The sequence below is a fragment of the Adiantum capillus-veneris genome, chromosome 9 (genome assembly GCF_014529385.1).
Source record: "Adiantum capillus-veneris isolate H3 chromosome 9, ASM1452938v2, whole genome shotgun sequence".
NCBI lineage: Eukaryota > Viridiplantae > Streptophyta > Polypodiopsida > Polypodiales > Pteridaceae > Adiantum > Adiantum capillus-veneris.
Window position 1 is genome coordinate 128220029 of NC_140939.1, and position 26588 is coordinate 128246616.

Below are 26588 nucleotides of genomic sequence, written 5' to 3' on the forward strand. Positions count from 1 at the left end.
ATCACCCAAAATATCCTCCTTTCGACGGACATTGGAAGAAGCAATGGAAGATCGTGCATTGGCCCTATGCCCTGTAGTGCCAAACCTTAATGTGTATCCTACTTCTACAAGCAAAAAACAATAAGAACACAACTAGTCTAGTGAGTATGATGAGACAAAAAAAAAAGAACACAAATAGCTTAATGTATTTGAACTTACTTTGAGAGATACATGTCCTGCAACGTTTAGATGGTGTACGAGCCATAATCTATCAATTACAAACAACAAAAAACTTCTTAGCAATGACAATACAAATATAAACTTCTAAATTTTGGCAGCATAACGGCGTAAAATAAAAATTTAAAAAAACCATTCTCAACTTGCTCATGGCAAGGAAAAATACAAATCCACTTTTACTGTATACCTCTTCTCTACAACGACGTGTTCTTACATCATTGTAATTGTTACTGTAAGTGTGTTTAGTATGTGTGTTGATGTGTGTGAATGCAAGTGTTTATATGTGTGTGTGTGTGGATGTATGCATGATTGTGTGTGTGTGTGTGTGTGTGTGTGAATGTAAGTGTAATATGTGTGTCTCTGTATGCATGATTGTGTGTGTTTGTGCTATGTATGCAAGTGTGTTCATGTTGTGAATGCAAGTGTTTATATAGGTGTATGTGTGTATGTATGCAAGTGTGTTGATGTTGTGAATGCAAGTGTTTATATATGTGTATGTGTGTATGTATTCAAGTGTGTTGATGTTGTGAATGCAAGTGTTTATATATGTGTGTGTATGCAAGTGTAATGTGTGTGCGTATGCATGATTGTGTGTGTGTTTGTGCTATGTGTGCAAGTGTGTTGATGGTGTGAATGCAAGTGTTTATATATGTGGGTGTATGTATGTGTGTGTATGCAAGTGTAATGTGTGTGCGTATGCATGATCGTGTGTGTGTTTGTGCTATGTGTGCAAGTGTTTTGATGTGTGTGAATGAAAGTGTGTATCACTGTGTGTGTGAGTGTGTGTGTGTGTTTGTGTGCTTACCTGCGCACGCTCGCCCGATCCACCGGAGGAGGTCCAATAGGAGCTCCATTGGAGCTCCCCCATGCCTTTCCAATAGATCTCCTCCGGTGGATCGGGCAAGCGTGCGCAGGTAAGCGCACACACACACACACACACACACACACACACAATACCTTGTCTTCTTTTACTCCTTCTTCTTCACAGCACAACTCCACTTTCTCTTCACTCCACTTTCATCTCCTTCTTCACAGAAAAACTCCACTTTCACTTCACTCCACTTTAATCTCAATTAAAACTCCACTTAAACTTCACTCCACTTTCATCTCAACTACTACTTTTTTCACACACACCATATATTACAAAAAATGATATTGTGGTATAAACACTCACACACACACACACATTCATTTATATATATATATATGTATATACACACACAAAGATATACGCAAAATGGATTCATATATATAATTTTACTAAAAAAATACTACGTTTTTTACACACACACACACACAACCATATATTTAAAAAAATGATTGTATGTGTTTGTGTGTATAAAAAACGTAGCATTCTTAAAGTTAAGTTATACACACACACACACACACACACACACACACACAAGATGGAAAAACTATGTGCATAGTCATACATACATACACTCTCTAGAGCTAATTATATATATCTTAACTTTAAAAAATGCTACGTTGTTTACACACACCCACAAAATCATTTATACACATGCACAGTAATGTATATAACTTAACTAAAAAAATTATATATACAAACTACCAAAAAAACACACACATATATATAAAATGGCAAGATGGAAGCATATATATAACTTAACTAAAAAAATTGCTACGTTTTTTATACAAAGTCGGTCATATAGAATGTTACGCTTTTTATACACACACTCACACAATCATATGTATATATGTATATACACACACACACACACACACAAAAGATGGAGACACTATTAGACTGCATTAAATGCAGTCCTTGAACCACCATTTAGAAATTAAATGGCCCCTCAAATTTGATGACATATTCCACTGCACATACATTCACAACCGTCATATATTAAATGCACTTCTTCAATTATGATTTTCATTATTCTTTGAGCCGTCACAAGATCTTATGCAACTGTCTTTTCGTCTACCTACCAATCTTTCACTTTCATTAACCTTCACATCTTTCATTAACTTTCACCAGTTTCATCAACCTTCACTTTATCTTTAACTTTCGTTAACCTTCACTATCTTCACTTGATCCACCACAGTTTTCTCGCATCTCCACCCTGTAATCTTTTGCTTGAGAGAATATGCCCAACATGAAAGTAACAATAACTTGGAAGGTTGGTGGTCAGATAGTCAATCGCGACATTCAGTTGAAGGGAAACTCATTGTTGCTTAGTGCTTACTATTTGCAGAGTTTGCTGCCTCCATCTTGCCATTTTGAGTCACTATCTACTCTTATTGAAAGTGATTGTGGTCTAACAAAAGTCTTACTGCAACCATAGTGGGATATCAAAGGTCATCAGCATTTCTTAACATATGGATCTTTTTCGAGATTGTTTGAGATAATTCATTCAGACACATTTATACAGGTATCTGACAATGAGAAAGGAAATGACAAAGAGATATCTGAAGATGTTTTAAGCATTGTGCATCTTGAAAGTAGTGGTGATGATATAGGACAACTCAAAACTCAGTCAATCGTCATTTGGATTTAACAAAATCCAGGGGCAAAAAAGTTAAATGATCTGTTAACATTATGTGGAGCTCCTTTGCAAGTTGTTGAACTTCCACAACATTATGATGGAAATTTGTGTTTTGAGTTACCTGCGACTCAGGATAAAACAAAACGAATGACAGGGATGGAACAACACTTTGATGGTCACTTGTGGACTCGCCCATCTGTGACAACCATGGCAATAGCATGCACAATTCGTCTAAGCCACTGTTTGGGATGCATGCAGTGCAATTATTCAACGTGTCCTCATTATATTAAGGAGCAAGAATTTAATAGTAGAGATTTTCATGGATATTTGGATAGACATGTCAAAAAGGACTACCTTGCAATGGAAGAGAATACAACAATAACTTGTCATTATTGTCAGAAGGTTGTTACTTGTGTTGCTGCTTGTCCCTGCAAAATCTATTATGTTTTGCCTAGAGATGGTACAATGTCGTGACTGGCAATACATGTTGGTAAACATTGTCATAATGTTAAGGCAGGAACCTCTGGGGTTGCTATTTCAAGAGTGCGGAAACTGGTAGGTGCAATACTAAAAATAGAAAAGGGTGGCCCAAGAAAAATTCAAATGTTGGTGGCTCAACAACTTGTTCTTCACTCCTTGATTGGTGAGGAAGCTGAAGTTACATCCGATGTACAATTCAATGATTTTTTGGAAGAAATGATGCCATTGGTTCAAACCAAAGGGTAAGAGAAACTCAATTTTGTTCCTTGAATTTGTTAATTTTTTAACTATTATAAATTTAGCCTTCTTGTGATGCATCATGTAGGTTTTCTTCAATTGTTTCAAAGGAGAGGAAGAGTCAAGGTGTTGTTATTGGGGATGGATATGATAATTTTTTATTGCTTCAAAAAAAGTGCATGTTTCCTTTTTTCCATGGGAGTAGATTTCTTGGACAGGGTGAAGAGGATGACAAGTGCTTCCTATTTAAAATGTCCACTAAAGGACCAGGTTCTGGGATTGATCTAGTAAATCGGATGAAAAAAATTGAAACTGGTGACTTGAGAAATGCGTGGGTACATTTTGATTTTACCCATAGAATAGATGGATGGGCAACAATGTCATGCTCAGTTTATGATCCAAGGTAATCTTTAAGTATTTAAAGATCTCGTCTTTTTTATCATTAAATAAAGGAAGATGTGTGAAAATGTTTATGTTGAATATCTTGCAGCATACGATCACTACAAATAATTGCTATATGTAAAAGTAATTAGGAGGATGCAAAGACTCAAGCTATTTTTTGGGAGAACCTTAATTCAACAATGGAAAAGTATGGACATGGTGCAGCTAACTTTGCAAGTTTTATCTCTGATGAAGCTGGTGCAAATTGGAATGCTATTCGAATAGTCTTCAATGGCGGGCCAGATAATATCATGGAGGGACGTGAACGGTCGTGCCTATTTCATTGGGAGCAGAGTCTCCACAAATATGCTAAAAAGTGGATACCTCAACATCTAACAAATCAACACATTGATATGTGTGAGGAATGGAGATCTTGTAAGACCATTGTGCTTGCATCTCAAAAGGCACTTTCAATTAAAAAATGGTGGAGACAGCATCTATCTACAGAGAGCATCACAAGAGTGAGCAGATGGTTTAAATGGTGGGGAGCAACGAATTTCACACTGGGGAGAAATTGGAACAGATGTAAGTACCTTTATGACAATCTATATTTATAAGCTTTTCATACATGAAATTTATAAATTTTAATTCATGTTTTTTGAATTTCATAGGGTGGTCTAAGTCCGTGGGAGCGGGCACAAATTCCCAATGTTAATTTATCAGAAAGTGTACATACCAGTTGGTTAGGGTGAACGTGGAAAGAGAAAAATATCCTTCTATGATGCATGTGTAGCAGATGTTATAAACTCATATATTCAATGTGCAAAGCGCTTGGGATATACTACTGGGCGTTATAAAGGAACGGGTCCCACAATGGAGACCTTGCTTTCTCGAGTTGAATCTCAGCAAACTCCAACTCCAACCAACGTGGCCCATCTATTACAGGAGGCTGTTTTGCAGGGACTCCCATGTATGCGCAGCCAATTTTGCATGGAGACAAAGAAACAGTACAATGCAAAAAGAGGGGCATAACAGGAACAAGTAGCTCCCATCGGCCGGAATATGTCATGGAATCTAAGCAACGAAACCATCGCGGTCAACCAATAAAAATCAAGTTTGATACCCAAGCACCAGGTATTTCTAACATTCCGCTGCAAACTAGTGACACTGATGATGATATTGGATCTCAAAAAGAAATAACCACACCTTTGTCATCTCAAAGAAACAATGTGTTTGAGAGTGATGTGCCACGCACTCAGTGGGCCCTCGGGAGAATGCCCATTCAAAGTCAAAGAAAATGTTTTGGAATGGTAGGGAGAAAAAATTGTGACAATATCTTGCATAGTCGCTCAATTGGTCTTGTTGCTCCATGTATATGGTCCGAAAGAATGTTCAAGGGTAAAACAATTGAGCAATGGTTATGGTTTTGTAATCATGATATTTTGCATACTCAATCAATCAAAAGACAAGTCAAAGATTTACCTCCTGCTCCAAATGTTTGGCCAGTAGCAAGAGGGACAGATATCTCCACACAGGAACTTGCCGTGCTGCATCAGAGTGGATTTCGGACAGAGAATTCAATGGTAAATCCACAACCTCTTGCTGGCGACTGCAAAGAAGGTGGTGGGAGCTCAAGGAAGAAAAAGTGGAGGCATGGAATCTCTAAAGAGGCCATGAAGAAATTGGAAGCATGTAATAGTATGACAATGATATTTTTGGATGAAGTGAAAAGGTCTCAAGAGCATGTAATTTTCCGAGTTCTCACTGAAAATAGTTATGAGATTCATATAAAACAGAGTCCAACATGCACGTGTCCGGATTTTCAAAAGCGAGAGAATACCAACAAATCCTTTTTGGCATGCAAACATATGTACTATGTGTACACAAAAGTACTCAGACTTGAACCTAAGGAGCACATGATTATTCATCAGCCAACCCTCTCACCAATGGACATCGCTTTTACTGTTGGACAACCAAGGAGGATTTCTCCCTCCATTTAATTACAGCTGGTTTGGTATGCACTGGCCACTTGATTGTGCTTACCAGCAATGTGAGTGCAAGCTATTTGGGAGCAAATTACTTGCCTTTTAGAGTGACCATTACATTTATGGCGACTATCCTTTTTTGTACTCTAATTTTGATCTTATCCTGTGGTAGTTTAGCGAATGTACTTACATCCTCAAACTTACGTTGTTTCAAAAAGCTCAAGCTTGGGTAAAATAGTATTGTCTCTATCTAGCATGATTTTTGACTTCATCACATTTATATATGTTGTGGATTATTTAACTCTGAAAATAGTGTTGTCTCTATTTTGCATGATTTTTTACTTTATCGTATGATTATATGTTATGGATTATTTGACTCTGATCACATGCGTTGCGAGCATATTTTACTCTAATGGCATGAGTTGTGAAATGGTGATTTTATTTGTTTACATTTTCACGACGTTATGCCCTCTCGGTCTCTCTCTCTCTCTCTCTCTCTCTCTCTCTCTCTCTCTCTCTCTCTCTCTCTCTCTCTTTCTCTGCGTAGTGATATACAACTCTATGATTTTACTTTCTCTCTCTAGAAGAGAAGTCACTCTCTCTCTCTCTCTCAAGGATTTATGATCCTTCTTCCAATGGTAACTCCCATAAATACTATCTCTCTAGAATTTATACTTTCTCTCTCCGTCAACCACACATATATGGAGTCTTGTGACGATTGAAAATTACATTAAATAGATACTTTATGCTATAACACATATTTGGTTTAAAAAACTCTAAAGATTGCTAAAATTGCCAAGATCCCCGTAATTAGTGTGTGCTTATCATTAGTGTGCTTGGGGTTTCTAGTATATAGAAATTCGGACTTTGGTGGGCTTGATGTGTGTAGGAGATTAATTGATTAGTGATTAGAGTAGGTTTAGAGTTAGTCTTTCCATTGCTAATCTCTACTTGCATTGGAGAGATGATCTCTTGAATCCTCTATCCTATATCTGATGCTCGTGCTTTCATGCCCTAACCGGGTTTTTCGATCCACGGATTTGATAATTTTGTGTGGGTTACGATTAGGTCGTGCTACAACGCCTCCCTACAACTGGTACAGAGCTTGCATATGACCTTATCTAGTTACTCTCAAAATTTGGAGTCAAAACTTAACTGGGGGTCATGGATCACAATTCGTGTACCTCTTCATAGTGGGGGTATCTCACGTGATGAGCTTCTAGATATACTTGAGTACATCTCAAATATCAAGTTTGAGCTAAAAATACCTTCTAGAGACCAAGATACAAGCCAAAGTTCCTCTTTCTTGGTCCTGAGATTATTTTGAGTGATGTTTCAAGTGTAGTTCACTAAAATTGCTCTAGCTTTTGATACAACTTTGAATTGAGTCAGGTATAGCCAAGAACAAATCTTGCAAGCAATAGGATATACCTAGACCAATTTTTTAAGGTACCCAAAACCAATTTCTAGAGACCAAAGGGTCACACATACCTAAATTTTGAGAAACCTCCAGGGGCAAAAAGAGATAAGTTGCACTAAGCTAAGGTGGGCTTGTTGAAGACTATCTTGAGAGTTTTGAGTGAGCCTTTATCATGACAAATCATTCACCACCGAGGTTTTCTAATCCACTCAAAGACATGCAAATTGTAGGAAATGCTACAATACCTTCGACAATGGGATTGGGAGAATATCTAGAGGAGAGGCATTTGCTAAGCCACAAACCGAATGTGAGATTTATCAAAACCAATGAATCCATGAGAGTGCTTATAAATTATTCTTATGAGGACTTGTATAGGTTCACTAAGGGGTATCCACATATTGGGGTAAAGCCTTATGTGGCCGATTAGGCTAGGTGCCCGCCCACTATACTTATTCATTATGTACATAATAGAATAAGGGGGCTCACATGTAGAGAGTGAGTTTTAGCCCCTGCAAACACAAGGTCTCCTCTCTTCTCCATTGCTACACATACTCTCATACGCTCCCACTCACGCACTTCAACTAGTATCAGAGCTCAGGGATTGGGAGCATCATTGGAGCTCAGCGGCGGGGAGGCAAGCAAAGAAGCAGCAAAAACTACAACACATTTTTGCAGATCTGTTTTGGACTACCAAAACTTCTTCATTCAAGCCGATTCTCGCCAACCTTGATCGGTTTTTTTTCTTCTTCAACTTTGCAGAAGAAAGTTTTCTCAAAAATCTCTACCAATTTTGAGATACGTCACTCAGACTGCCTGCACATCTAGGGTACACAGTTGCAGATTTTTACAGATCTATTTAGACCCGTTAAACAATGCATTTTATGTCCATTCCTGCACTTCCCAACCATTTTTGCATGGTCTACAACTTTGCAGAAGGAAGCTTCTGCAAATTCTGCACGGTTTGGAAGATATGGGCTGACAAGCTGTAGGGTATTCGGAAATTTGAAGATTATGTATGCCTATTGTGGTGATTTGCTACATTTGGAGAGCTCAAATTGAGCTTTTGTCATTCTCTTGATTTGCGGATTGATGTTTTTCTCTCAGTGAAGAGCGTGTGGGTTGATATTTTCAACACATTTATGCGCATACCTTGAGAACACTTTGCGGATGTATGCATTCTTGTGGACTCTCAGGTTCGAGAGTGGATTCATCACAAGTTATGTGCATTGATTTATGCGATTGAGCAGATTTCGAAAAGTGTGGTGCACAGATTTGTAGAAATATTTGCAAGCATTTTTAGCATGATTGTGAGATGAATTTTCAGTTCATTTGGATGCTCATTTTCTACACATTTGGTACATGCTTTGATGCTCGTTTACATTACCATGTGGATGCACATGATGTGCGCTTTTTGGTGGATGGTATTCTTTGCCTTGCAATGGCATATGTGGGCTGATTTTCAGCTATTTTGAGCATCAATTTGTGTCATACTTTTGTTGGTTTTCATCCAAGTTTATGCTAGTATATGCCTCTCTTGTAGAGTGTGGTTGATGCACTTTGTGTTTCGGATTATAGGATTGTTTTCCAAGTTTAGGGAGTTGAGACTTTGGGGCAGCTCATGTATACTTGAGTGTGGATTTTGTGCATGATTTTCTCATGGTTTTGAGCATCTTTATGGCATGTATGTTTATCAAATCTAGCATCCAATGCGAAGGTAATGTATGAGATACTGATCTCGAGACCCGAGATTGCATTTGTAGTAGGTGCATTGCAGTGGGAGCAGTTAGTCATGCAGTGAGACTGACGTTGGCCTTGAGCATAGGGTTACTTTGCAGCGTTTGGTGAGATACCTGCAGGATGTGTGCAGCTTTGGTGAGGAGTATGGTGTCGATTGCTCTATACTTTCTCTACGATTAGAACTGGATGCACACAGATTCAATGAGCCAGTGGGCATTCGCTGAGGTCATACTTGTGATGGCCTTGTACAGGTTTTGTACGGTTTTTTTTTCTCTCTCACGATCACATGGGACTTTACTTGGGAGGTTGTTGGGGTAAAGCCCCATGTAGCCGGTTAGGCCAGGTGCCCGCCCACTATACTTATTCATTATGTACATAATAGAATAAGGGGGCTCACACGTAGAGAGTGAGTTTAAGCCCCTGCAAACACAAGGTCTCCTCTTATCCTCTCTTCTCCATTAATGCACACACTCTCACACGCTCCCGCTCGCGCACTTCACCACATACCTTCTACAAGTGTGTAAAGCCCAATGCTATAGAGTTTACATTCCATAAGAACCTCTATGCATTTAGATATGCATCTGCCCACAGAATCCAAGCATTGATGGTAGATAAGTGTGGACAAGATTACAAACTTGTTGATCCAATTGACCTAGAACAATACACATACAAGGGTACTCAAATCTCTACTTACTTTCAACCAGAAGAGATGCAAGAGCACACATCAACGAGGATCCCACTTGAATTTTCTCCAAGAAGAGAAAAGACAGATTTTCCAAGAGTTGAGGTATTGAGAGAGCTTTTTGTGGGAGATTTTTCTAGACAGGTAGAGAAGAGAAATATGGATTCAAGCGTGGACTATCAACTCTTCTCTTGTAGATTTTTTCCCTCTCTCTCTCTCTCGCATATATATATATATATTTATTTATTTATTTATATATATATATGTGTGTGTGTGTGTATATATATATATATATATGTATGTATGTATGTACAATCTACCTTTCTCTCTCTCTCTCTCTCTCTCTCTCTCTCTCTCTCTCTCTCTCTCCTCTCTCTCTCTCTCTCTCTCTCTCTCTCTCTCTCCCTCATGCTCATGTTATATTGAGCACTAGAGCCCACTTGAATAAAGCCTGATGGAGAGAGAGAGAGAGAGAGAGAGAGAGAGAGAGAGAGAGAGAGAGAGAGAGAGAGAGAGAGAGAGAGAGAGAGAGGGAGAATATGCGGTTATCAAACTTAAGATGTATAAGGCAGGTAAGTAGTGTAAGCACGCAATGGTGATGGCAGTTGCAATAGTGCCTCATATGAGACTACAATACACACCCTCACAACTCTCCTCATCCAAGGTTTGAGGATGTGTTCTTGGTATAACAAATTAGGTTTCCCTTCCAATGCCCAATGCAGAGGAAGATTCATCTCTAGCGTTCGCATAGGCTCGTTCCCTATGCAAATGCAGATACTATTTCCTTGCAGGATGATGACACTCAAGCTCAAATGCCCCTTTCCATGGAGGAGGAAGATGAAGCCAATTGCAAAATTCTTTGGGTTCTAGATGTTCTCAAGGAGAAAATAGATATACCTTTCAATTAGGTTTGGTTGACAATAATGATTGAAGATCCTGTTGATGAGGATGAAAGAAAGCAATATAATGTTGAGAATGAACATGGATGCTCTTGAGAAGAGATGGAAGCTACTCTTGTGGATGTATATGAAGGAAGAATTCCTTCTGATCCAAATGTTTTTCAAAACTTACAAACAAAATGGTTAATTGGCCCAACCTTGAGGATGAATCAGAAGCTGCGAGTGATCCAAATGAGTCATCTTATGCCAAAACTACAGACACTGGCATTGATCCAAGGGTAGTAGCTCAAAAAGTGAAAGTTGATTTTGATGTAACAATAGCAATTCAACCTGGAACAAAATTAAATGAGCTAGATGTACTCCAGTAGAGTCATCAACACGGGCAAAGATGTGGAAATCAAAGGTCTCTTGCATGAAAACTTTTCCATTAGGAGGCTAACAAAAGTGAGGCAATAACAAATGCTTAAAAGGTAGGAGGATATTGAATGGTTGTGGAGGATGCTCTGAGAATTCAACAATCTCAAAGTAATCAGACATCTAATGTTTGAACATTTCAGAGTGAGGTGATGGTTTGCTCCAGTACCTCATTCACAAAATTCAAAGTAGCTAAACTTGTTTGGCATGCTATCCCTTGAACATCACATTTCATCTGTTATTAGGATGAGTAAATTGATGGTATTGTCATAATTTGAATTCTCATTGAAAGCCTATAGTACCATGGAATCATCATTACCTCTTTTTATTCAATATATAGTACTTAAGTAGATAACTTAGCTCCAACTTTTCACGAAAAAGAGAGAGCAAGAGAGAGAGAGAGAGAGAGAGCAAGAAGGGGTAGAGGAATATATATATATGTGTGTGTGTGTGTGTGTGTGTGTGTGTGTGTGTGTGTGTGTGTGTTTGTTATATGTATACATATAGATTGTATATATACATACATACATACATATATATATATATATATATATATATATATATATATATATATATATATATATATATATATATATATATATATATATATATATATATATATCACACACACACACACTCTGGTACACACTCTGGGCATATATAAATAAGGTAGCCAACAGTAGTTTGGTAAAGAGTGACATGGGCAGAATCACCAGCATCACTCAATTTTCAAACTTGTCTCCATGGGAGTGGCAATAGGTTTTGCAAACTCCAAGTCCAAACTTAAATAGCAATGTCTCTATGTAACTTGTCTCCATGGGAGTGTCAATAGGTTTGCAAACTCCAAGTCCAAACTTAAATAGCAATGTCTCTATGTAACTTGTCTTGCACACGGCAATACCACCATCACATTGTTTAGATTGTATACCCAAGTGATGATGCAATAGCCCGGAATCTTTTATCTTGAAAGTAGCATTCAATGCAGCCTTAAATTCAGAAATATGTCTCTCATTTGGTCTAGTGAACATCAAATCATTCACATAGAGAACCACAATGAGAAGTACATCACCCTTATGCTTCACATGCAATGTGCTTTCTATTGGATTGTTATGAAAGCCTCATTTGACCAAATGAGTGTCAACCTTCTCATACCAAGCACAAGGAGATTGCTTCAACCTATACAAAGCCTTTTTACATTTGCACACTTTATCTTCCTACCCTTTAATGACAAAACGGAAAGGCTGCGTTACATAACTTCCTCAAATATGTCACCATTCAAGAAGGTAGTAACAATGTCTGACTGATGTACATCCCAATCAAAACGAGCTACCAATGCACATAGAAAATGCACAATAGTCATACAACAAGTGGGAGAAAAATTCTCTTTATAATCTATGCCTTTTTGTTCTGCATAACCCTTTGCAACAAGTCGAGCCTTATAGCAATCAATCTCACCATCCGGCTTGCGTTTCAACTTGTAAACCCACTTTGTACCAATGGCCATGAGGCATATCATATAAAGTCCATGTGTCATTCTCTATAAGTACATCAAATTTTGATTGCATGGTAGATGTCCAATTTTCTAAATTTTGTGCTTCATCAAAATACAGAGGTTCCTCAACATCGCATAAACTAGACACAACCAAAACATAACAATTTGATGCATAAGGTGCATGGTGAGAACCTGAATGAGTACGCCCAGACAAAGGTGCATCCAATTTACTGTCATGCAAAGTACGCACCAACCATTTAGGAATACCTCTAGCTTGCTCATTCCAGCCCTTTCCTCATCAAGTACATCATGTACATCTGCATCAGTAATAGGCTGATCTGTAACATTTTCAAAAACCCCCATAGGCTATAAAATTGCCTCATAGGAATTTACATTTGAACTTCCACCACTATAAATAGTCAACAAAGTATCATAAATGTCATGTGAGCTTACATTATTGTCTCTAGTACAAGATAGCAAGGGCTGAATAGAATCTTCCACAAACACAACATCCCATGAAACCAAGATACTCTTTGTTTGCGGATGATACAACCTATAACCTTTTCTTTCAACACTATAACCAACAAAAATACATTTGACAATCTTATCATCCAATCTTATGCACTGTGTTGTGGCACCAAAGCATATGCCAAACAGGCAAAACATGCATGTGCTCAATAGAAGGCTTTCTATCATGCCACGCTTCATATGGAGTCATAGACTGCAAAGATTTTGTAGGACACCTGTTAAGTACATAAGTGGCACACATAATAGCCTCAAGCCAAAACGAATGTTTTAAAGAGCCTTGACTTTTGACCATACATCTTGCCATTTTCGTAAGAGACATATTTTTCCTCTCAGTAACACCACTTTTTTGAGGTGTATACAGAATCGTACATTGGTGTTTTATCCCACGACTAGCCAAAAATGATTAAATTCATGAGACATATACTCCCCCCCTTGATCGGAATGAAGGGTGCCCATAGTACATTTTGAGACATTTTCAGCCATAGCCAAATATTGCTTGAAGCTCAAAAACACTTCGAACTTTGCCTTAAGCGGATACACCCTTGCATGAATAAAGTAGTCATAAATGAAATTCACAAAGTAGAGGTGATTGACCAAGGATGAGGTTTGCATGGGCCCACAAACATCACTATGCACAAGCTACAACCTGCATGTGGCCCTAACTGAACCATCCTTTGGAAACTTTGAACACAACATCTTACCCAAAATACAACCTTCATAAACATTTTTGACAGATGCTTCAAGAGGCGGCAAAGAAGCAACCATATCATATTTTTGCAAACGCAACAAACTGGTAAAATTGACATGCCCAAAACGTGCATGCCAAAGTTTTATATCTAAAATAGCCTTTGAAGCCACAACAACATTTGACAGAATCTTCCACAAACACTACATCCCGTGAAACCAGAATACATTTTGTTTGCGGATGATACAACCTGTAACCTTTGCTTTCAGCACTATAACCAACAAAAATACATTTGACAACCTTATCATCCAATTTTCTGCACTGTGTTTGTGGCACCAAAGCATATTCCAAATAGCCAAAAACACGCATGTGCTCAATAGAAGGCTTTCTATCATGCCATGCTTCATATGGAGTAATAGAATACAAAGCTTTCATAGGACACCTGTTAAGTACATAAGTGGCACACATGATGGCCTCAAGCCAAAATGAATGCGGCAAAGCTTGACTTTTGACCATACATCGTGCCATTTCCGTCAGTGACCTGTTTTTCCTCTCAGCAATACCATTTTACTGAGGTGTATAAGGCACTGTACATTGGTGTTTTATCCCACGACTAGCCGGAAATGCATTAAATTCATAAAAAATATACTCCCCCCCTCGATCGGAACAGAGGGTGTCCATAGTACATTTCGATACATTTTCATCCATAGTCATAAATGGTTTGAAGCACATAAAAACTTCGGGCTTCGCTTTAAGCGGAAATACCCATGCATGCCTGGAGTAATCATCAATGAAAGTCACGAAGTACAGGTAATTGCCCAAGGACGGAGTTTGCATGGGCCCACAAACATCACTATGCACAAGCTGCAACCTTGATGTGGCCCTAACTAAACCATCCTTTGGAAACTTATAATCATGCTACATCTTACCCAAAATACAGCCTTCATAAGCATGTTTGACAGGTGCTTCAAGAGGCGGAAAAGAAGCAACCATATCAGATTTCTGCAAATGCAGCAAACTGCCAAAATTCAGATGACCAAAACATGCATGCCAAAGTTTTGCATTTGAAATAGCCCTTGAATATGCAACAGCATTTGCTAAATTTTATCCACACTTGTCATACAAAGTGAGCTTATACAGCCCACAGCACAAAAAAACAGATGCAACAATTTCATCACCAAAACTGAGATCATGAACTGTACATCTGTCATCCACAAATTTGACTAAAAGTCCAAGTCTAGCAAGTGCGGATATAGACAAGAGATTCTTCTTGATCCCAGGTACATAAAGTGCATCAACAAGTGTGAAGGAACTTCCATTTGCAGCAGTAAGAACAATCTTTCCAACTCCTTGAACCGGATAAGAGGCATTGTTGGCACAAGTGACTAAATTCCCATGAGGGACAGACCTGAGAGAGGTGAAAAATTCATGATGTGAGGTAATGTGCTTTGTAGCACCACTGTCGAAATACCACACATGTGAATCTGCAGCAAAACTGACAAGCATGCATGATGGACAACAGGATTGTAAGTGCACTCTATGCTAAAAGCCCATTCTGCATCAACATCAGCATCACAGTCTCCTTTCACAGAAGACTCAACCATGTCTGCATTTGTAGTGGAACTAGCATTTGCAGTGGAACCACCCTCTTTCTTCTTAGCCTCTTTGGCCTTCAACTTAGGACACGACTTGATCAAGTGATCATTAGCTTTACAATAATGGCAATGCATCTTCTTTTTTTCCTTATCACCAGAATTTCCAGATGAAGTGATGCCACCAGAAGCATTAGAAACAGAAGTTTTGCCACTCGCAGCAGAACCATAAGAAGTGGCTGCATTGCTGTTACCACCTTTTCTTTGAGAAGTAATAAAAGCCTGTTCAATTCCACGCTGTCTAGTCCTGTTTTTTCTGGAAAGTGACTCTTGCAACAGCAATGTGCATAATGCATCAAACTTGACAACTTCTGGATTTCCTTGGGTCATGAGTCTCCAAGTAGTAGCAAAAGTCTGGTAGGAATCTGGTAAGGCATCAAGAACATTCTGCACTAGGGAACTGTCTAAAATGACTTCACCTGCAGAAATGAGTTGCTCATTGATATCCTTGACACTAGCAAGGAAAGTGTCCATATCATCTTCCTCATGCATAATATTTGACTCCAACTCTTTACCCAGCAAAGCAATTTTAGCCTCATTGCGACTTGCATAAAGACTAGCCAAAATGGAAGGCAGAGCTTTGCGTACCAAAGCTACCAGTTCCGTATGCAAGTTCTTGCTTGAGGATGTTATTTCCAGGTATGGATGTGTTGGTAGAATTACTGTTGATAGAGGAGAGCTGGAGGTAGATGAAGCTTGGGATTTGTTTGCTTGCTTGGGCATTAAATTGGCTCTCACTACAACATACAATCCATAGGGTAATGGTAAAAGTGAAAGAGGGCATCCGCCTATTGTTAAAGCTTTAGCAAAGGCATGCCAGGGACATATTGGTGATTGGCCTAAACTTCTACCATTTTCTTTATGGGCTGATCGAACTACACATAGTTTTGTTATTACGGGTTTTATGCCATTTGAGTTAATGTACGGGAAAAACCCCATTATGCCTACAGAGGAAGCGGTTATCTCTTGGACTGTAATGCCATGGGAAGAAGGTATGTCTACAGAAGACTTGCTTGCATTGCGCATTCGCCAACTTGAGAGGCGTTAGGAAGATATTGAACAAGATAAAGTAATGCTTAAGGAAGCAAGGTCGAAGAACAAAGCAGCATTTTATGGTAAGCATAGACTATGACCTCGTGCTATTAAATATGGGGATTCGGTCCTTTTATATGACAATAGCCTGGAGAACCAGTACACTGCTATGCGGAAGATGGTTAAACGATGGTTTGGACCATATGTAGTACTTCATGTTTATGATAATGCGACCTACAAGTTATGCGAGATTGATGGCACTGAGCTCAAGGTGCCTATTGCAGGGAAAATAGTTAAGTTGTTTAAGCAACGAGATGGTGAAATTAATATTGAAGACTTCAACACATATCAACTTCCTGAAGACAATGTTATGTATGCATCAGACGATGAGTCTGATGATCCTCTTGAAGATGATATATAAGTACGGTTGGCACAGATCGGAGGTTGTGCAGGTTCAGAGCGAGTGGATGTTGTGCAGCTCCACTCCCATGCTAAGAAAGATGTCAAAAAAATGCACATCAAGTTTCTTTGAATCTTACATGATTAATCAGTAGTGATTAAGACGTGGTCATAGATCAAGTTTAATGCTGAATGTATGTCAAATGCATCCGAAAGGACCAAAAACATGCCTTAATGATGCTAAAAAGTGTTATGATTGAAGTGGGCATGGAAGGGATATTGTGACCTAGAACTACAGTGCTCGATGTGCTCTACCGGTCTGTCTTTATGGCTCGTCGATTGGAGCTACGATGAAGAAGTTATGGCAGTTTAAAGTTCAAGTCGATTGTGCAGATCCGTACCGGATTGGGCAACTGCAACTGAGGTGACAGAAATGAAATGAATGCACAAGCTTAAAGTGCTCACTTTGTGGAGCACGTTGGTCTTTTCAGATCAGTGATCGGAGTTACGGTTGCTAAGATATTGGCCGTTAAAGATTCACCGGGGGCCGATTCTGTACCGATCCGATCGGCTCGGTTGGTGTCTTAGCTGGGAGTTTCTGTCTTTCGTCCAAGTTTTGGAATGCATGGAGCAGTAATTGCTGAGGAGTATGACGTTTGGAATGTCGTCTCTTGGAATGCAATGATTGCGGGAAAAACCTAACAGAAGCAGGGCCAGGAAGCTAGCTATTTTCAACAAATGCAAAGACGGATAACTCTCCAAATGCAATCGCTTACACTTGCATCTAGCATGCTTGTGGCAAGGTCCGCAATGCTGAAATGGGCACAAGACTCTTGATGACAATGTCGATCGAGGGTAGGTGCAGAAAGATGTTGTTAATGGTAATTCTTTAATCGGTATGTATGCCATATGGGGAGGTGCCAAAATTGCCGAGTGCTTGGAATTGCCTTCGCCGATATGCATGCCAAATGTTTCCCTTTCAAGGGCCATAATATGTCCGACCTTAAAGGGGCATGGCCGCTTGCCCAAGCCTTTAAGGGCCGCCCAAGAAATCAAGCCCATGACCTTAAAGGATTGCCCACCCAAGACACTAAGGGCCACCCAAAGGCAATCAAGCCCATAACCTTAAATAAAATGGCCGCCCAAATTCAATAGGGGCTTAAGTGTGAAGCCAAGCAAGGAAAAGAAAGGCGAAGCCTAAGGCGGCGACGAGCAAAGCGTAGTGGGAAGAAAGCAGCTCGCGCACGCTTCGGGAGGGAGCGGTTGATGCCAAGCAAGAAGCGAGATTTGAGGAGCAAGTTTTGTGCGTCGATAGCATTACCAAGTAATTAATTGCTGTTGTATTGTGCGGTGCGGCAATTTTTCGCTCTCAATTTTTCCACAGCTAGAAGCCCGGTGCTAACCTGGCTCAAGTTTCCAACTTATCCCCCGACAATGTTTTTCTTTGTTAGGTCATGTAATGGTCCTGCAATTTTTGAGAACTTTTCTATGAAGCATCTATAGTATGCACACCCGGGTAGGTCACCTAATAAAAATGTAACCTATCACGTGAGTTCAACAGATGGGTATTTAAAGTTATTGAAACTTACAGAAATATATATACAAAAGGGTATTATTTTTTCAAATTTAAAAAAAAACTTACAGATTTTAAAAGAAAAGGGTACATTATATTATTAACAAAATTCACAGATAAGGGGTTTTACAAACATGTCTTGAACGCACGTGATATGGTAGTTTTACACATAGTGAACCCCCCGAGTATGCACACATACCTATAAAGCTTCTTAGTTCATGAAGATTCCTTGGTTTAGGCCTTCCTTTTATTACCTCCAACTTTGATGGATCCATTTGGATACCATCTTGAGAGATAATATGACCTAAATACTGAATCTCTTGCAAGAAAAATTCACTTTTCTTTCGATTAACATAAAGTTTATTCTCTCTTAAGACTTGAGATATTACCTAGAGGTGTTGCTTGTGTTCGTATAATGAATTAAAGTAAATGATTATATCATCAAAGAAAACTCCAGTAAAGGTTCAGTGAGTCTTGAATAGCTTCTCCATCAAGCAGTTGAATGTGGTTGGTGCATTGGTCAAGCCAAAAGGCATGACTATAAGGTGGAAAATACCTAGCATACTTATTTGAAGGTCAAGTGAAATCTTCAAACCTCAAAGATACATTATCAAAATTCTAGCCTTAGAAGGTCTAATACTCCATTCACCCATTAAACACCAAAAGTAATGTTATTAAAGATAAACAAATATTTAATTGATAAGCCTAGGTGTTGCCATGGCAACATGAATCCCTTGGTTGGGTGAAAGCATAGAATGGTTTCTAAATACTTGATGTCCATGGACACCAAGTATGATGCTATGGTTGGCACCATAGCTGGGCTTTTAAGTCAATAATTTTTAAAAGAATATTGGTAAAAGAATATAGGTAAGATAACTAACTTCACGACTCCACTACTCGGATTGAAAGACATGGAGCGGTTAGCAGCGTGGACCTCTCCCCCCCCCCCCCCCCCCCCCCCCCTCTCTCTCTCTCTCTCTCTCAGATGGCCTCCAATGCCCATCTCCATATCTCTCTCTCTCTCTCTCTCTCTCTCTCTCTCTCCTACTCTCCTGTTCAGAATATGGATGATGGAGACTCCCTTCCTCTCGCTTTGGTTCCATCTCATACCTCCTCACAAGTAGCAATGGAGATTCTTGAACTCAACAATGCAGCACAAATGGATTTCAGTTCACTATTACAATCAGGAAGTTTTGTACGACTTCATTCATTTCAAACTACTGTAGACTGTTCCAAGATGGTGGACGACGGATTTTATGATGAGGCACATGGAATAGATATAGTTCATACGCAGGTGCACTCCAAGAGAAAGGAGTGTCTAAATGCGGATGAAATTATTGCAGTCAGGAAGTATGAAGCACAGGCTAAACATGAGTACAGAAAGCGATGTCCTGCAACAAAGCAAGTATAGCCAAGCGTCAACATTGGAGCGGAAGACTCTCATAGGGAGGACGTCGATGTACACACAAAGGAAGACAAGAAGCAACATACTCTTCAGAATATTGTTCAGCACATTGTGAGACAGTTGCATAGTTACGGGAAAGAAGATAAGAATGCAATTCTTCAAGGTGTTTTCAATGATAATAGAATCTTGCCATTCTGTGAAGATTTGTATCTTCCTAAAAATGGCCTTATTTCTGCACTCAAGGTCTCCTTACAGGAATTAAATATTCCAAAATCAGCTGACAAGATGTTTCTAAAACGAAGCACATTTAGCATGCTGGTGAATGGATTACTGCATGATAATGGGAGCCAAGGTAGAGGTGTTACTCTACAAAAAGTGGCAAAGCTATTAAATTTTCATCCAAGGAATTTATATTCAGCTTTGGGTAGACTTGACAGTGATCCTATGTCAAGTACGTTGAGGTTCGACTTATGCAAAAGGAAGTCTGGAAATGCTGGGTCCTTATCGGAGGAATTGAAGCAGACAATTATTACATTTTGGATAGAGCACAGTAGGGTGTCTCCAAATAAGAAAGATATTTGTCAGAAACGATTGGGCAGAAAACATTATCAAGAGCATCCTATACACTTACTTGATGAATCTCAGGTAAACATGTCTCATTCTTACAATGAATAACTCTCAAGTGAAACATCTCACTCTTATGAATAGCTACCCATTCGGTGTTATGGAGTTGTGTACATCCTACTATATGTGATATGTAGCCAAGTAATGTGTCAAGATAGTCCATTGTCTCTACCTACACTATTATGTGTGCTATATTGCACAAGTGTGTGTAATAATAGCCCAATGTCCCTGTCTATGCTATAAAAGGACTCTATTGTAGTAAGATATCAACATGTGTGCTATACAGTAAAAGTGTGTGTATCATTCAATCATTAAGTTTAGAGAACTTTGAACAGGTCAGTTTTTTGTATAGTAATCGCAAGTACATTCAGTGCACAAAATGCTGTATACATGATTCCATAACCACAATCAACCTTCCCTACATACATCTCGTTGACTTCTATAGTGGCTGATGACACGAGCAGACACTATGTCCGAAGGATTTTCAAGCTGGTTCATCTTTGCATAGGCATTAGGGCTGGGTGAGACTGTCCACTTGACTAACCAAGGGAACAATGTGCTAACCAGGTAAATTGGGGACTGACAAATATCTACTGGTTCAAATGAAGCAGGACAGACCCAAGTCCTGGGAGGGTTGAGCCTACACTTGTAGAGTGTGTCATCCACCAGTGTATTATTAGGATGGTGCTTCCAAAATTCTTTCAAACACTTGAAAAATATGGGCTTTGCGTTATCTCTACATGGAGGGATCCCAGGAACTTCATTTAGATTAAAGCTCGCCTCTCTACACCCATCTTGACCGATAATATTGAGGAAAAAATGTTTGTTTAGCCTAGGAAAGCATGCACTCAAAGCAAGTGCTAGATTGTCCTGGGTCATGCAGCTCCATAGTGCAACTTGTGCTCTTTGCAACAATGCATGCAAAAAGATTGATGCATTGGGCCTGACCACATATTCAAATTGCATCTTTCCTGTAGCATTTGGCCCAGTGACTACTTGATACCTTGATCTGGCCCAATCAGAAGTACCGCTTCTCGCTATTCCTTTGTAGAAGGAGACCTTATACCTCGTTATCAGAAGCCCATTCACATCCAGTATGATGCATAAATTGTCCCTTCTCTTCTTGTCCTCAAAAGATGCAAGAGGCAGTGAAACAATCTGTACTGGAATTACCACAAGACACTCTGGCCTCTCTTGCCTCTCATAACCATGCCCATTTTTGGCCTCTTTATCAGCATTCTTTGTACCTGCCTCATTTGTATCTGTAGCAGCCGCTCGACCCATACGGACCTCTGGACTTTTACCTTTGGTATTCCCAACAGTGGGATCTTTACAAGCCTCAGTTGTATCATGTGCAATTGCCTCTTTCGTGTCCACAGCAGCCATGAAATATTCTCCCATTGCCTCTCCCGATTGAGCTGCTCTGTCAGTGGGCACCTCTATGCCTTTTCCCTGCCTCATTGTTTTGCTCTATACATGCCTCAGTTGTATTATGTGTATTTGCCTCTTTCATGTTCATAGCAGCCATGACAACTTCTCCCATTGCCTCTCCCGATTGAACTGCTCTGTCACCTGCCTCAGCTGTGTCGACAAAAGCCGTGACATCACCGTTACCCACTGCTAAGCCTATTCCAGGTACTCTCTTAGTGAGGTCCGCCTCACCCAATCCTCCCATATATTCAACAGTGGCATCTGCACCCTTTGTCTCCTCTGGATCAACAATGTCATCAGCTGCATCACTTGGACAGATCACCTCGGCTTGGGCTGTGACATCACTTGCACCCACTGCCTCACATGTTCCAGCTTCGCTCTCAATGAGGACCTCCTCACCCATGCCTCTGGTATCCTCAATAGTGGCGTATGTACCTATAGGCACAACTACATCAAGAAGGGCATCTATGACAACATGAACAATACATTCTGTTCCACCATCATTAACATTGCCATCAGCAGCAGCATATGTGCTAGCATCAACTTCCATAGCATCCACAATGTCATTTGTGCAGGCATCAGCTATACCGTAGCATCAGCAATGGAATCTATGCAGGCATCAACTGTGGTAGCATCATCAATGGCATCTGTGCCAGATTCAACAGTGGCATCTGTACCCATAGCCACAACTGCATCAAGAAGGGCATCTATGATAGCATGAACAATTCTTTCTGTTCCACCATCATTAACATTGCCATCAGGAGCAGCATCTGTGCTAGCATCAACTTCCATAGCATCCACAATATCATTTGTGCAGGCATCAAATACCGTAGCATCAGCAATGGCATCTGTGAAAACATCAACTGTGGTAGCATCATCAATGTCATCTGTGTAGGCATCAATTGTGGTAGCATCATCAATGGCATCGGTGCCAGATGGCATCTGTACCCATAGCCACAACTGCATCAAGAAGGGCATCTATGACAGCATGAACAATACTTTCTGTTCCACCATCATTAACATTGCCATCAGCAGCAGAATCTGTGCGAGCATCAACTTCCATTGCATCCACAATGTCATTTTTGCAGGCATCAACTAGCGTAGCATCAGCAATGGCATCTGTGGAGGCATCAACTACCATAGCATCATCAATGGAATCTGCGCCAGATTCAACTGTGGTGGGGGTGGGTAATGTACCCTTTTCAAGTTTAGCACGGTCAACATCTATATGCACATCATCATGCACAACCTGCACATCAACTGCATTAGGCCCATTTGGAACAAGTTCAGCAGTACTAGTAGGTGTGCAGGGATCAATTGTATCAAAAGACTCTTCTTTTTGCCTGTAACCCCCCCTGGAAGTTGTAGCACCCCCTTTTGGATTCTTCACAGGATAAGACTGAGCCAGTGAACCTACAGACCCCTCAACTGTATCAAAAGACACTTTTTTTTGCATGTAACCCCCTGGAAGCTGTAGCACCCCTTCTTGGATTCTTCACAGGATAAGACTGAGCCAGTGAACGTACAGACCCCTCATCTAGAAACCCTGAAGAGCGAGTTCGTCTCATGCAAGTTCCTCTTTTTTCAGCTTCTTGATTATCTACGACAAGAGAAAGTAGAAACATATTACTAAACATGTACAGAAAATAAATTAAATAGATTGCAACTACTCGATGCAAAGAATTAAGAGACATGTCACTAACAAATTCCAACACTTGATTCATCAATGAGCATGGATATAATAGGGGTGCAATGGATTGCACATGCCTTCCAAAGACATCTTCTAATTGCATGAAGTTACAACAAAAACACACTCATTGCTTTGCATTTGGTTTCTTTCTCTTCCTAAATGAATCAAGAGGTATATCCATTGTGGGACTTCCACCTAAGTTCTTGGGAGTCGATTTCTTGCGCTTTGGTGTTGGCTTCTTCCCCGTTGGAGGGGGTGTTGCTTTCACCGCATCTGCAACTTCCTCATCTGATGCTTCATCTCTAGTGTCCACACTTGGTGATGCTTTGGCACTCAACGGAGAATGCAACAGCCTTCTTGGAGTTAGTTGTTGCCTAGGTGATTTGACTGCAGAAGACTTTGCCATCAAGATGTCTTCAACTACTCCACGTACTGCATCCCCTACGGCAGACTCCGCTTCAAGGGTGGCTGCATCCCTGGGGTAGACTCCGCTTCAAGGCCTGGCTGCATCCCTGGGGTAATTAGGACATTCTTCCTTGTGGAATGCATCGTCTTGTTGGAGCAAGCATGCAATGATTGTTCTACAAAGCAAGCTATTTACAAAGTCTCACTTGGAGTATCCCAAAATACACACATAAATACTAATTTGGTACCTACCAGTGGCCTGTGTAGAGACTCTCTTTGTTTTTGTCCTCAATGATTCTTGTATACAGGTCTCTGCTGCGATGTCTGTACCTGCAAATGATTTCATTAAATGCAAGAGTTTAAACTACCAATGGAAAGTGGGCCTGCAATAGTACTAGTAAATAATTGACACAGTGAGTACCTGCACTTGATTCTTTCATCTCACTCTTCACCTTCAGACCAATCATATGCTTAGCTCTAGGGGGAACAAACATGTTGCAATCTAGCGCAACACAATATCCATAGTCCCTACATACATGCGCGAAGCATAGCATATGGTACACATGGGTGCAAGGCAGGGAGAATACATCCAAGCTTCTGGCATCGAACGGGAATCCACATCCTACACAATGGTAGAACCCATTAAGTGCCACCTCGCTAATGCTCTGCTCAAAATCCACAGGAGGAAAAGGCTTCATCAAACTGGCCCCCACGTTATGTGAAGTCCTCTCCATGGTAACACAAAATTTAAAGTGCTCTAATTCCTGTGCTATGTTGGTCTCTACTTCTGCAAGTAGTGCCTGTGAAACAAAGAAGACAACACATCTAATTTAAGTCTTAATAACCCAACAAAAGCAGATTGCTGAAAAGAATATGCAGCGTGAATCTTATCCCTTATTTGCAATACCACATATAAGACAAGCACTTACTCTATATGCTATAAACACAAGCTTGATGTGGTATATGATATGCAATCTGCTATATAGCACATAGCACAATCCAAGTATAATGTGCTATAAGTGCTACATAGAGTATGCACTGTAGATCATAGCAGAGAGACTTTTTAAAATACCAGATATAGCCCAAACATTTTCTCTATATGCTATAGCACAAGCTTTTTGGGTATATGATATGCAGTGGGCTATATGAAACATAGCACATAGCATATAGCACAAATATTCTGCTATGTAGCACATAGAACAATTAGAGATGTGCTATGTAGCACATAGCAAAAATAGAGATTGTGCTATATAGCACAATTCACTATTCCACACATTCCAGGGCTATATTGTGAACATATAACACACAAAATGTGCTATTTAGCACATAGCACATAAAAAGATTGTGCTATGTAGCACATATCAATAATTAACACACACTTCAGGGCTATACTGTGAGCATATAGCATACAAGTTATGCTATATAGCAAATATTACACATGTCCATTGTGCTAATCACATAGCACATAACCACATAGAGCACATAGCATAGAATCACACACATTCCAAATAGATGAGGGTACTATTGTGAACATGCTGCACCTAGATTGAACTATAAAGCACATAGTACATAACCACCCACTCCATGAAGATGATGGCTATGTTGTGACCATATAGCACATGGCACATAGCATATAACCAACCACTCCATGAAGATGATGGCTATGTTGTGACCATATAGCACATATTTTGTGCTATATAGCACATAGCAGAAATAGAATATGCTCATACAGTACATAACCATACAATCCAAAACACTCTAACCACATAACCACATGGAAGTGAACCACATACTCCAAAACAAAGTGAAGCACATGTAGGAGGGTATGCACCTTTGCTTTAGCCACATTGGCTTCTAATTCAGCAACGTTCTCTCTAGTAGTACTCGAGAACTGTCCAATCAAATCAATCAAGCATTGTCGAGCTACAGGGTCTTGCAGCAATCAATCTCTGTTTGCAACTTTATGGCCAAAATGTTTGAGCTTTGAGCACCCTCAACCCTATGCAATTCTCTGACTTGATCCTCTACCTGCTTCTTTGCACCCTCAAGTCTTGACTTATAGTCTTGCAATCTGCCCTCTGCAATATTCTTCATTTCTGCAAGTGCCCTGCTATCCTCTTCTGCCAATTGTACCAGGCATCCTCCTGTAGGCACGTACCTTCTGTTTTCAATGATGATCTGGTAGAGGCAGCAGTGGTTTTGGAACCTCTTCCTCTACCACTCATCTGCTCTTCCCACCTCTTGATCTTGTTTTGCAAGTTGTGTCTTTCTTCTGAGGCTCTCATTGCCCTCTCTGCAAAGATAGCCCAAGAAATTTGATGTTTGCCAGATTCACTGTAGTTTTCCAATGCAAAGGCCTTTGCAAATTGAGTCCCTACTTCATACATGAAGGGACCCTCCTGGTAGACATCCCAATGTCTCCACACAAGCTTTTGTAAGAACTCCGACCGAGCATGGTATGCCTTCACTTTCTTCTGGCTACCCGGAACATGCTTTGGGCATATAAAGACAGCTTCCCAATCCTCCTCAGAGATGTCATTGTTTCCTGTCAAGCTACGTGGATCAACTCCCTCCAATGGCAATCCATGCTCCATATGAAATTCCTCGGCAAGACGACAAAACTTCGTATGCAGAGGTGGTTTGATGTTCCTAACTAGACTGCTGCTTGCTTGAATTGGATGCTTTGAGGAAGGTTCCATGATGCAGTCTCAAGT

General features: G+C 40.0%; 1 pseudogene; it reads left to right on the forward strand.

Moving 5' to 3' along the window:
* Nucleotides 1–10237: 10237 nt before the first annotated feature.
* LOC147451163 (ycf3-interacting protein 1, chloroplastic-like) lies at nt 10238–10912 on the forward strand (annotated as a pseudogene).
* Nucleotides 10913–26588: the final 15676 nt, after the last annotated feature.